This window comes from Emydura macquarii, unplaced genomic scaffold, assembly GCF_026122565.2.
Source record: "Emydura macquarii macquarii isolate MOO-44397 ecotype Brisbane River unplaced genomic scaffold, CSIRO-AGI_Emac_v2 contig_320, whole genome shotgun sequence".
Taxonomy (NCBI): Eukaryota; Metazoa; Chordata; order Testudines; family Chelidae; genus Emydura; species Emydura macquarii.
In genome coordinates, this window is record NW_027130457.1 from 2,951,918 (window position 1) to 2,961,825 (window position 9,908).

At 39.8% G+C, this 9,908-nt stretch overlaps 1 long non-coding RNA gene across 1 annotated transcript in view; it reads right to left on the bottom strand.

The window, feature by feature from the left end:
• LOC137167169 (uncharacterized) overlaps positions 1 to 9,493 on the bottom strand; it is a 29,986-nt gene extending 20,493 nt beyond the window's left edge. The window contains exon 1 of the long non-coding RNA XR_010924036.1: positions 9,336 to 9,493. This is a non-coding gene — a long non-coding RNA (uncharacterized lncRNA). The remainder of the gene's footprint in view (positions 1 to 9,335) is intronic.
• Between the last annotated feature and the right edge of the window lie 415 nt (positions 9,494 to 9,908).

A 9,908-nucleotide genomic window follows, 5' to 3' on the forward strand; every position in this document is an offset into this window, starting at 1 on the left:
ACTCCATTCCCATGGACAACACAATCACTCCCCTCTAAGCCTCGCAGGCCCCATTGCCACACTACAGGTTAGTGATATGGACACTCCAACCCTCGAGCACGCCGAACATCTCCCAAGAGTGTTCAATCCCCGATCGACTGGACACTTGCAGCATGCTCCACATTAACAGTTATACCACTGATCATCCTTCCACTTAACACACTATTTTGCATATATCTGAGCCAGGGGAACCCTGTAAAATCTCTGCACCTCTGTGTCCTGTATCAGTAAGCACCAAGGGGTCCCTGGGTCACATGTCTAGCAGATCAGGCCCTGCCATCCAGATAGGTGAGGGAATAGCTAGTTTGTGACTCCTGCTGGGGCATAGGCATTAATTAGGCAGTGAGCTGCCCAGCGGTAACAGGACTTGGACAACTTTTGCATGCTCAGTGGCAGAAATGTAGGTGCTGTAGGGACTTCTTCGGCAGAAACTTATGCATGTAGAGGGTTAGATGGTAGCCAAGTGGGGGTTTTGTGAATGCTAAGAGTGCCTCAATGACTCAGGTGTCTAAAGTGGCAGTTAAGCACCCAAGTTCCCTTTGTGAATCTAGCCTTTCAGGCAAAATTGTGACCCCAGTGAAGTCACTGCGTATTTTGCCATTGATTTCATGGTGGCCAGGATTTCATCCTGAGACAGGGATCTCAAAAATGAAATACAATCATGGAGCTACGTGGGCAATGACACTTTAAAATATTGACTTTAAAAAGGTAGGGAGAAGAGCTGGAGGCATCATTTTAGGTTGGTCCCAGCACTTCCTACCCTATAGCATAGCCATTTCAGATCACAAAGTCTGTGTCACATGTATCTTTTTAGAAAGTTCATTTTTTCCAGTGTAGTGATAATTCTCCACACCCAGAAAAGGTTGGAAAATAAAGTCATTAATATGGTTTATTCATCTGCTGTTGACTTTAAACAAGTTCTAATAGTTGCTAACAGATGTGCTGAAATTCTAAAGAATGATGGGGTACTTAAAGGTCTTACCCATCTTTAACTCAGTAGTGAAAAGGGCAATTTGAGAAAACCTCCAGTACTGATCACATTTTAAAAGCGAATCAAATAAGAGCTTTTCTTTAGTTTTTGTTCTCTCTTCAATTCATGAAGCCTCTAAAAATCTCTCAATACATCTCTTTATGATATAAAATAAATAATGCTCTTTTTAAAAAAATGTGCAGTATACCTTTAGTTTTCCCACTGTGTATACTATAGATAATAGTTTCTCTGAAGTCAGAATACACTACACAATTTCCTGGGGAGTGGATGGGTAACAAAGAGCTCTGTTTGTCCAAACATAGGTTTTCCTGGTTATTGATGGCTTAGGGATTGCAATGCTTATTGAATGACTTTTTATCTGTGAAGGATAATCCTTATTCAGATTTGAAAGATGCTGAAGCTCTGCCTCTTTAGCAACATCCTCTTTCCACTGCATGACACCTTAAGCCAAATTCTTCAGCCCTTACAAGGCTCCTACTGACGTCAGCATGGCCCAACAGGATGAGATTTCTCTCTCAGCCAAAACTATTTATTAAAAATAGTACACATTGATGCCAGTTGCTAATCTCCCTCAGCAGGCTGGAGCACACAACTGTGCTTTTAAGTGAACGGATAGCTCAGATGACTGGTAATGAGCAATGGACTGTGGAATCTGAGTTCTAGGTCACCGCTTCAAACCCAGTTTAGAACAGAGGGGTCGGAGGTCATTACCAGCTGCTAGCAGTTCAGTCTATCTAGTACAGTATTCAACAGGGGACAGAATTAAGGAGGCATGTACCTTCCCAGTGCATGGCAAAGACTTAGATGAGCACAAACTGGTTGCTGCTCAGTACATTACCATGGTGGTGATACTGGTTGATTTGGGCAGCCACAAGTGAGTATGATAGGGTCAATCAATTCCCACTTTTGAGATGTGCCCCCCAACAACTCAGTTTTCTCTGGACTCCTGATTGTTGCTGGATTCCCAGATGGCATCAGTGCCCAGAAGTGTTTCTCACACCCCCATCCCATACCCGCCTTGTTTGACACCCAAATGCATTATTGCAATGCACTTTGTAGGGCTGAACCTGCACCACTGAAGCCAATAGGAGTTTTGTCATTAACTTAAATAAGAGGACTATATGTGGCCATTCTTAATATTTACTCAGAAGTTTCAGGTAGAATATATTGGGCTTGCTTAACTGTGGAAGCTGAAGAAACATATTTCATACCAGGTGCTATTCAAAGTGCTGCTATTAATCGCTAGCTATCTCAGTAACTCTCTCTCACTCTTTCCTTATCCACCAACAGAAGTAAAGTCAAGTGAGGTGCTTGAGCTAACAGTCCATATACACGTTAATTGTCTGAAGGCTTCTGTCAGAGAATTTCCAGTACCAGACTGTGTAATTTTCTTGCCCTCTTAGTGTGAGAAACTGTTGATAAAGCAAAATCGTGCAAAACTCCCTTAGTTATGCACATCTTTGCCTTATGGAGGAATAGTAATGTATTCTTAGTTAAATGGTTGGGTTTGCTTTCTGGAGACAGTGTTATTTAAATGAACATTGTTGTGGGTGTTTTAAATCATGCATAATAGACCCTGATACATAGTGAAAGGTTTATTTAATTTTATACAATGAACAACATGTAAATAAATTCCAATGAAACAACACAGGATGAATGGTCATGAAAACTAGTTGTTTTTTTCCCCCTGCGTCAGTGACTCAAAGCACAAGCATATAAACAGTGAGTTTCCACCTCTTTCTGGATATATATATATATATATATAAAGACCATGTGTAGGTGGAACATTATGCCAAGAAATTCATAATTGCAGATAAGTATATTAAAAGGCACAATAATTGCTTGTAAGTGAGTGTGCCCTCAGTATATTTCTAACATACTTTATTACAGATAACATACTGTTAATTATACAGAAGAAATGGTCTATATATATTCCAGACCTTTCAAGGGCTCAGTTTCAAAGCTGAGAAAAAGACCAAAAATGAGGGGCCACAAGAAAAAAAAATAACGGCACAAACATTTGAAATAATGTAGTATTCATTAGCAATAATATTGGCTGAGTCTCACTTTGAGACAAGTTATTTACAATGATAAAAGTTAGAGAAGAGCAGTTGTGCTTAAAATGGAGGTCAGTTTGGTTTTTAAATGATGGACAACTCGTCAAAATTAGGGACAGTCTAAACATTTAACAGACATTCCTAAAATGTTAAGTACAAGAGACACAACAGCCAGCATAGTTATAAAAGTCAGATGATTCATAGATTTTTTTAAGGCAAGAAGGGACCACTCTTATTATCTAGGTTGAGCTTCTAGATAATCGGTCAAAGAACCTCAACCAATAATTTCTGCATCAAGCCCACAACTTCTGTTTGAGCTATATTATATCATTTAAAAAGGTATCCTGTCTTGACTTAAAGATTTCAAGTGATGGAGAATCCACCATATCCCTAAGTAAGTTTAACCACTGGAACATTCTTCTTACTGTTAAAATTTTGTTCCTTTTTGTTAATCTGAATTTGTCTAGCTTCAGCTTACAGTCAGTGGATCTTGTTTGCCAGTCTGTTAGGCTGAAGTGAAGTCTCTCTCTTATATAGGTACTTGTAAACTGTCATCAAGTCTTAACCTCCTCTTAGATAAGCTAAATAGATTGAGTTCTTTCAGTCTCTCATTATAAGGCAGGTTTTCTAGACCAAGTCATTCTTGTAGCTCTTTTGTGAACCGTGAACCTTTTCCCGTTTGTCAGTGTCCTTTTTTAAGTGTGGACACTAGAACTGGACATGGTATTGCAGTAATGGTCTCACTAACACAGAACACAGAGGTAATTCTACCTTCCTACTCCTATTTGATATTTCACTGTTTACACAGCCAATGTAGCCTATTTAACTGCAGCATCACATTAGGAACTCAGTTTCAACTGGCTGTCGAACATGACCCCTATGTTATTTTCAAAGAATCACTGTCTTACAGGATGCAGTCTTCCATTTTATAAATGTGACTTATGTTGCTGGTTCCTAGATGGGTGACCTTGACTATGACATTATTAAAATACACATTGTTCAAATGAGCCCACCTTACGAAGCAAGTGAGGGTTTGGAGGATGTGCAGAGTGCATACAGAGCCCCAACGTCACTGTTGGCCAAAATAATTCAATGTTATTTGCACACGCACCTAGAGTGGGACCTGTGTGGGACAATACTCAAAGAAGAAGCACAATTAGTTGTGTTTTACAGATGATGAATGGAGTCACAGAAGAATAGGTGACTTGCCGAAGGTCACACATTAAGTTTGTGATGGAGCAAGTACTTGAACCTACATCTTCCATGACCTAGTGTCCTGGTCACTGAACAATCCTTCTTTTACTTCTAGTCACCCTATCTCAAGGATGATATTGAGGAGATAGAGCAGGTTAAGAGACAGGTGAACTGAAAGATTGCATGCAAGGAAAACCTTCCATACAATGAGAGATTGAAAAGCTTGGGACTCATTACTTTACAGAGGAAATGAATACAAGGGGACATGTGGCAGGTATACAAAATAGTGAATGATACAAATGGTAGTTTGGACATCACAGAATTCCTTTGCTCCATAGTCTATCTAAAACAGCTCTGCCATGTCAGAGGGACAGGTTTCAGTTAATTAGAATGTGGTGTTTTAAGAATTATGTATGGTGCTGGTATGTGTACATTTACCCTGAATCCTCATTATCTTCACAGAGCATTCAGTCAGCAACTTATACTGCAAATCAGATGACACTGCAGCTGAGCTGTAAATATTCTACTATTACTTTACCAACCTCCCCTGGGATGGTGCTTCCAGAAGCTGCAAGCTGGGCAAAGTGAATTGGCCCTGACCATCCTGATCCTCATACTTTCAAAGAAAAATAACTACACAGTACATTGCCTAGCCACTCTTCACTTTCATATTTGTGGTTAGCATAGCTCCCAGCATTGTCCAAGTTCTGTGATTAATAACTTATCAGACCACCACGACTTTCAAACTACAGCAAACAGACCATGGAATCTCCATACAATACATATTTGTACTGTAACAAACATGATTAATAATTCAAAGCTACAAGCAAAGGGACTTTTTTTTTTTAATAATCATTGTTGATTGACATTTCTTTAATTAAAATTTTAAAAGTTTCTAGGGTGATCAGTTGTGATCCTGTCTATGCACCCATACAGGGCTGTAAAGGGTAGTAAGGTGCCCCTTATTCCTCTGCACAGGACAAGTTTGAGGGTCACAAGGCTGAGGTGTTGGGTGAAAAGTCATTGCTGAGGACCTGTACAGGTGGGCAAAGCCTTGGTTCCATGCCTTCCATACACCAGCCAATGTGACTGAGCCAATTCAGAGGGGGAAACAATCTGCACCAGCCCGTTATATTTCATGGATTACTTTCCTCTCAGAGAAAGGGTGAGGAGGGTCAAGTTATGATTCTGAATGAAATTCAGATCCCGTCTTGCTCCGGGGGTAGCACAAACAATCACTATCCCTTACTCAGTCTCTTCTAGAATGTACATTGACAAACATTTCCTAGAAGTAATTTGTTACTAAATGTGATATTTTTATATTGATTTAATTTTTAAAAATGTAGAGTTCTCATTTTCATAAATAATACATTTCAGCAGTTAGTTTAATGCCTGATAGAGGTTATTAATTTATTCACAATGAACTTAGAAAGTCTCGATCTTTTATAGCTTAAAGGAAAAGCAGTTCTTTATAGCCATGCAGATTATCTTCAGAGAAGAAGTGAAAATTAGAAAAGATGAGGGAAAAAAGAGAGTTGACAATTCAGTTCTTAATTTGTTATATGTATTACATCCCATGTATAGGGTCTGCTATTGCAAAAGCGAGCAAGTAGTAGGGCTATTCGTGTGTGCGGTTGATTAAATGTAGGGGGATATCTTCTGTCTCAAGAGGCGCTTCAGAGCCAGGTTACTTGTGAGTTTGTTACGGACTGCTACTTGACCTCTTTCTAATTATGGGTCATGTGGGTTTGTCCTTTGTATAGACTTGTTGGTCTCTCATGTGATGCATATGGGAAGGAGTCCCTAAGTGGGACTTTTCCATTGCTTTTATACTGTACATTGGAGCTGTGTCAGAGTCCACATTCTTCTGGAAAATACAGACTGTTACTAAACAGGTGTTTATAATTTCATTGAGTTATGTAGCAGTCTTATATGACATGTGTAGTTCATAAAGCTCACTATGAGCCCCTGCGTTAAGAGTACCCAACTGAGATACAGAGGAGATAGTTATTAGAGCGATCAAAGATAATGCACATATTTTGTTTTATCACTTCTTAAGATTTCAGTCCAAAACACTGGGAAAAAGTTGAGCTATTGAACAAATAAAATGATTTCAGCACAGGCATTACAGTCTCTATATACTATCAAGTGACAAAGATCAACAGTAGAGGGAGATGGGGATATTATCACATAAGAACTGCATCTGTAGTTAAAGGGTACAATTGATTTCCATTAATGAGTCTCATGAACATTTTAAATATTACGCCTTCATTTAGGAAGGCTAATTTGATCATGTCACTACTCGTTCTGTGTTCATATCATTGGAAAGAAGAACAAATTTCAGCAAATGTACTTCAAGAATTGTGACACCAGCATTTCAGTGCATAGCACCTTCCTAGACACATTCTTAACATATATATGCATTTAAGTAGTGCAGATGTAAAAGGGAGAGGTCAACTCACTCTAGATCATACTTAAACTTGCTTGTACTCCATGTTCTGCAGAATAGGCACCATGGCCCCTTTACACACCTGTGGTGCCCATTTTAAGGCTCTTTTACACTTCCAGAATGGGACCTGTGTATAAATAAGAATCAGACCCCACAGCTTCAACAATTAAAATACAGTGTATTAACAATTCCACATGCAAACTACTATTATTTTGACTAATCAGCCTAGGTTAGAGGAAAAATACTACTGTCAACTTCATGTCAAGCAAATTCTGTGAGAAAATCCAGAACTCTCATTTTAGTGGTTCAACTCACATGCACTTTTTATACTATATTCATGGGATTTTGGGGAAGCTTTTACTATTTGAGTAGCACTGTCCCACTCCACTCTATTTGGAGTACCTGTTATTCCCCAATAGGCCTCTGGTGGTGCCAGCTTCTTTACCTGTCTTTTCAGTAATGCATAAGTGCTGCATTGTGCAATTGGAACTTCCCCTGTGTTTCATTACTGAACCATCAACACCAACATGATTTTTCTGCCATCAGCAGACAAATGGAAACAGATTTTTTTGGAGTTCCAGCCAATACAGCAGTACATCTCTGATTTTCTGCAGCATGCATTTCTACTGCATTCAGTTAAAACTCTTTCCTATACAGGCAGATTCCACAGACTGCTTCGATGGGCAGGGGAGGCTGTCAGATCTCTGTATGGAACCAGTAGCAAGGCCTAATTGATCATCAACAACTTCCAGGGGGAATGGTGCTAAGGTTAATAAGCAGCAGGAATACAGTTGGTTTCCTTTGGAGGGAACAGCAGGGAGCCAGCACAGTGAATCTGAAGGTTTGAGAATAGACAGGTGTTCTTCCCTATCACACACCTACTGTAGCTGTGGGAATTTACCTTTTATGATTGAATTTAAAAAGCCTCCATGGACTCTGAAGCAAAACCCATCTGTGCAAATTCCTTTATTCTTTCAGCCATTGTTCCAGCTGGCCTACTATGAGTAGTCTATATAATACTATATAAATAAGCACTTATCTCAGGAGACAGAGAAAGAAGGAGAAATGTATCTTTCATTTGCCTTATGAATCCCAAAAAAGAAAAGAATAACCCAAATACCTACCTATAATGTCTTATCCAATGTTTCTGAGTGTGACTTGAAAAATGATTCTGTTTATTTTATCTTATCACATTAGTCTAGTATTACTTTTTGCTCATAACATTTGGCATTTAACATGCACTACAGTGGAAAAGATTGTAATCTGTTAAATAAGTTTTCAGCTTATCTGACAAGACATTTTTCTTGCATATGGCTATCTGCAAATAGTGTGATTAAGGATCAAAACTTCAATGGGATTTCCCCCCAGCAACAAGTTAGTTATGAGGTTGGTTATTTAGATTTCAACTCTAAATTGTCAATTTCATACTGAGCCCTTGGGTAATTTTTTAAAAGTTATGATTCTATGGACACCTCTGGAGTCCAGCTATAAATTAGAGTTTTAATGAAAAAAGTTTAGAAAAGTAAGACTTATCCTGTCACATAAAAGAAAAAGAAAAGCTTAGCAATAGTGTGACAGTTTATGGCAATAGGAGGCCCAGCCACTTCTGGCAATTAGTTTTTAATCAGACTCCCTACTCAAACCCCTGCTTTGTAGCAAGGGCAATTGCCAGCTGGTAGGTGTGTTCCCTGAGATCGGGAACATAAACCCAGCAGGAAGAGAACTGAGTAGTTCTTGATGGAAGGTTAGGAAGCTAGAGGTGTACTCTTTAAAAAATTCCCTCTGGGAACTGAAAGCTGCAGGAAACCCCAGCCTCTGTTTGAGTACTGATCAACACAAGCTTTCATTCTATGTAGAGAAATGGATTTTGCAGATTTCTTTTCCTTCCTAGTGCCATCACTCATTGCACCAGCCATCCCATCACAAATGGGGTACAGTTCACTTCATATTGTCTCCCCTGTAGAAAAGGAACATCTTTTTTTCCTGGAGCTCAGTAAAAATTCACCTACAGAGCAGCTAGAACTTTTAGCGAATTGGCATAGGTGCTGAAAGTACATATAGGTGTGAATAAAGTGAGTGAGCGTCTCAAGGAGCAATAGGCATTTACAGTTCTACTCCAGATCTGGTTAGTTAGCCAATATCTTGTCTAGACATGCCCCTCCACAGTTGGCTTGTATCTGCCTCTGACAAGCAGCCTAATTATTTCTGTGACTTGTAAAAGTACATTGCAAACTTGGTGATGGTTGCTGGAGACCACTTTTTACATAAGGTCAGCCACAACTGTCTCCTAATGAGACAATGGAAACTTAATTTTACTTGTTTAAATTTATAAAAGGCTCCTCTCAGGGTTAACCTCTAGGCCTATGTAAAAAGAGCTTAAAACCAGCATAATCAACTAGCCACTGCATAGTGGCATGGCTGGAGCAGCATTCCACTGTGGACTTTCCACATGGGTCTCCCCAGAGGGGAAGAAGTCTCAGCCTTCAGTGTCCACTGAGGCAGTCTTCTGCCATCTAACTAGTTGTCCCTTCAGTTTTATTCCTTTCTGGGAGGTGGAGAGGCTAAGCTCCAAAATGTTCTGAAACAAAAAGCAAATCCAACTCACTACTGGGCTGTTCACCAGTCTTCCTGTGGGTCATTCTTCCTTCTTTCCTTTGGACTTGGTTCTCAGTCTGTGTGTTGCTTGCTCCTTGAAGTCTAACTACTCCTCCCCACTGGCTTCTTTCGCTAGCAGACATATCTCTCTGCAACTCCACAGCCAAAGCAACCATTAGGCAGAGCTCTGACCTCTTCCTAGTCAATCAGCCCTGAACTGAGAGTCTCTCTTGTACTCCCCTTCCAGTCTTGGGATTGGTTGCAGGTATGTCAGGGTGGGGCTAGCTGAGACCATAGGCTCTCCTTAACCCTTTCTCTGCTGGTGTAGGGTCTCTCTGCCCCATCACACACTGCTCTGAAGCAAAGAGGAATGAAGTGACTAAAGCCTGCACAGGTCTGGATAAACTAGTGTTTGTTAATATAGCCCAAGATTTTCAAAAACAAGTGTGTAAACATTGGGCTCCTAAAGGCAGGCAGGTAGCACCAATTTTTACAGTTTGTCAACTTCCCATAAGACCTTTTTTCAGTTGCTTATAACTTTGCAAAACTTTAGCCATTTGAATGGCAATTTTCCATGCTGGGT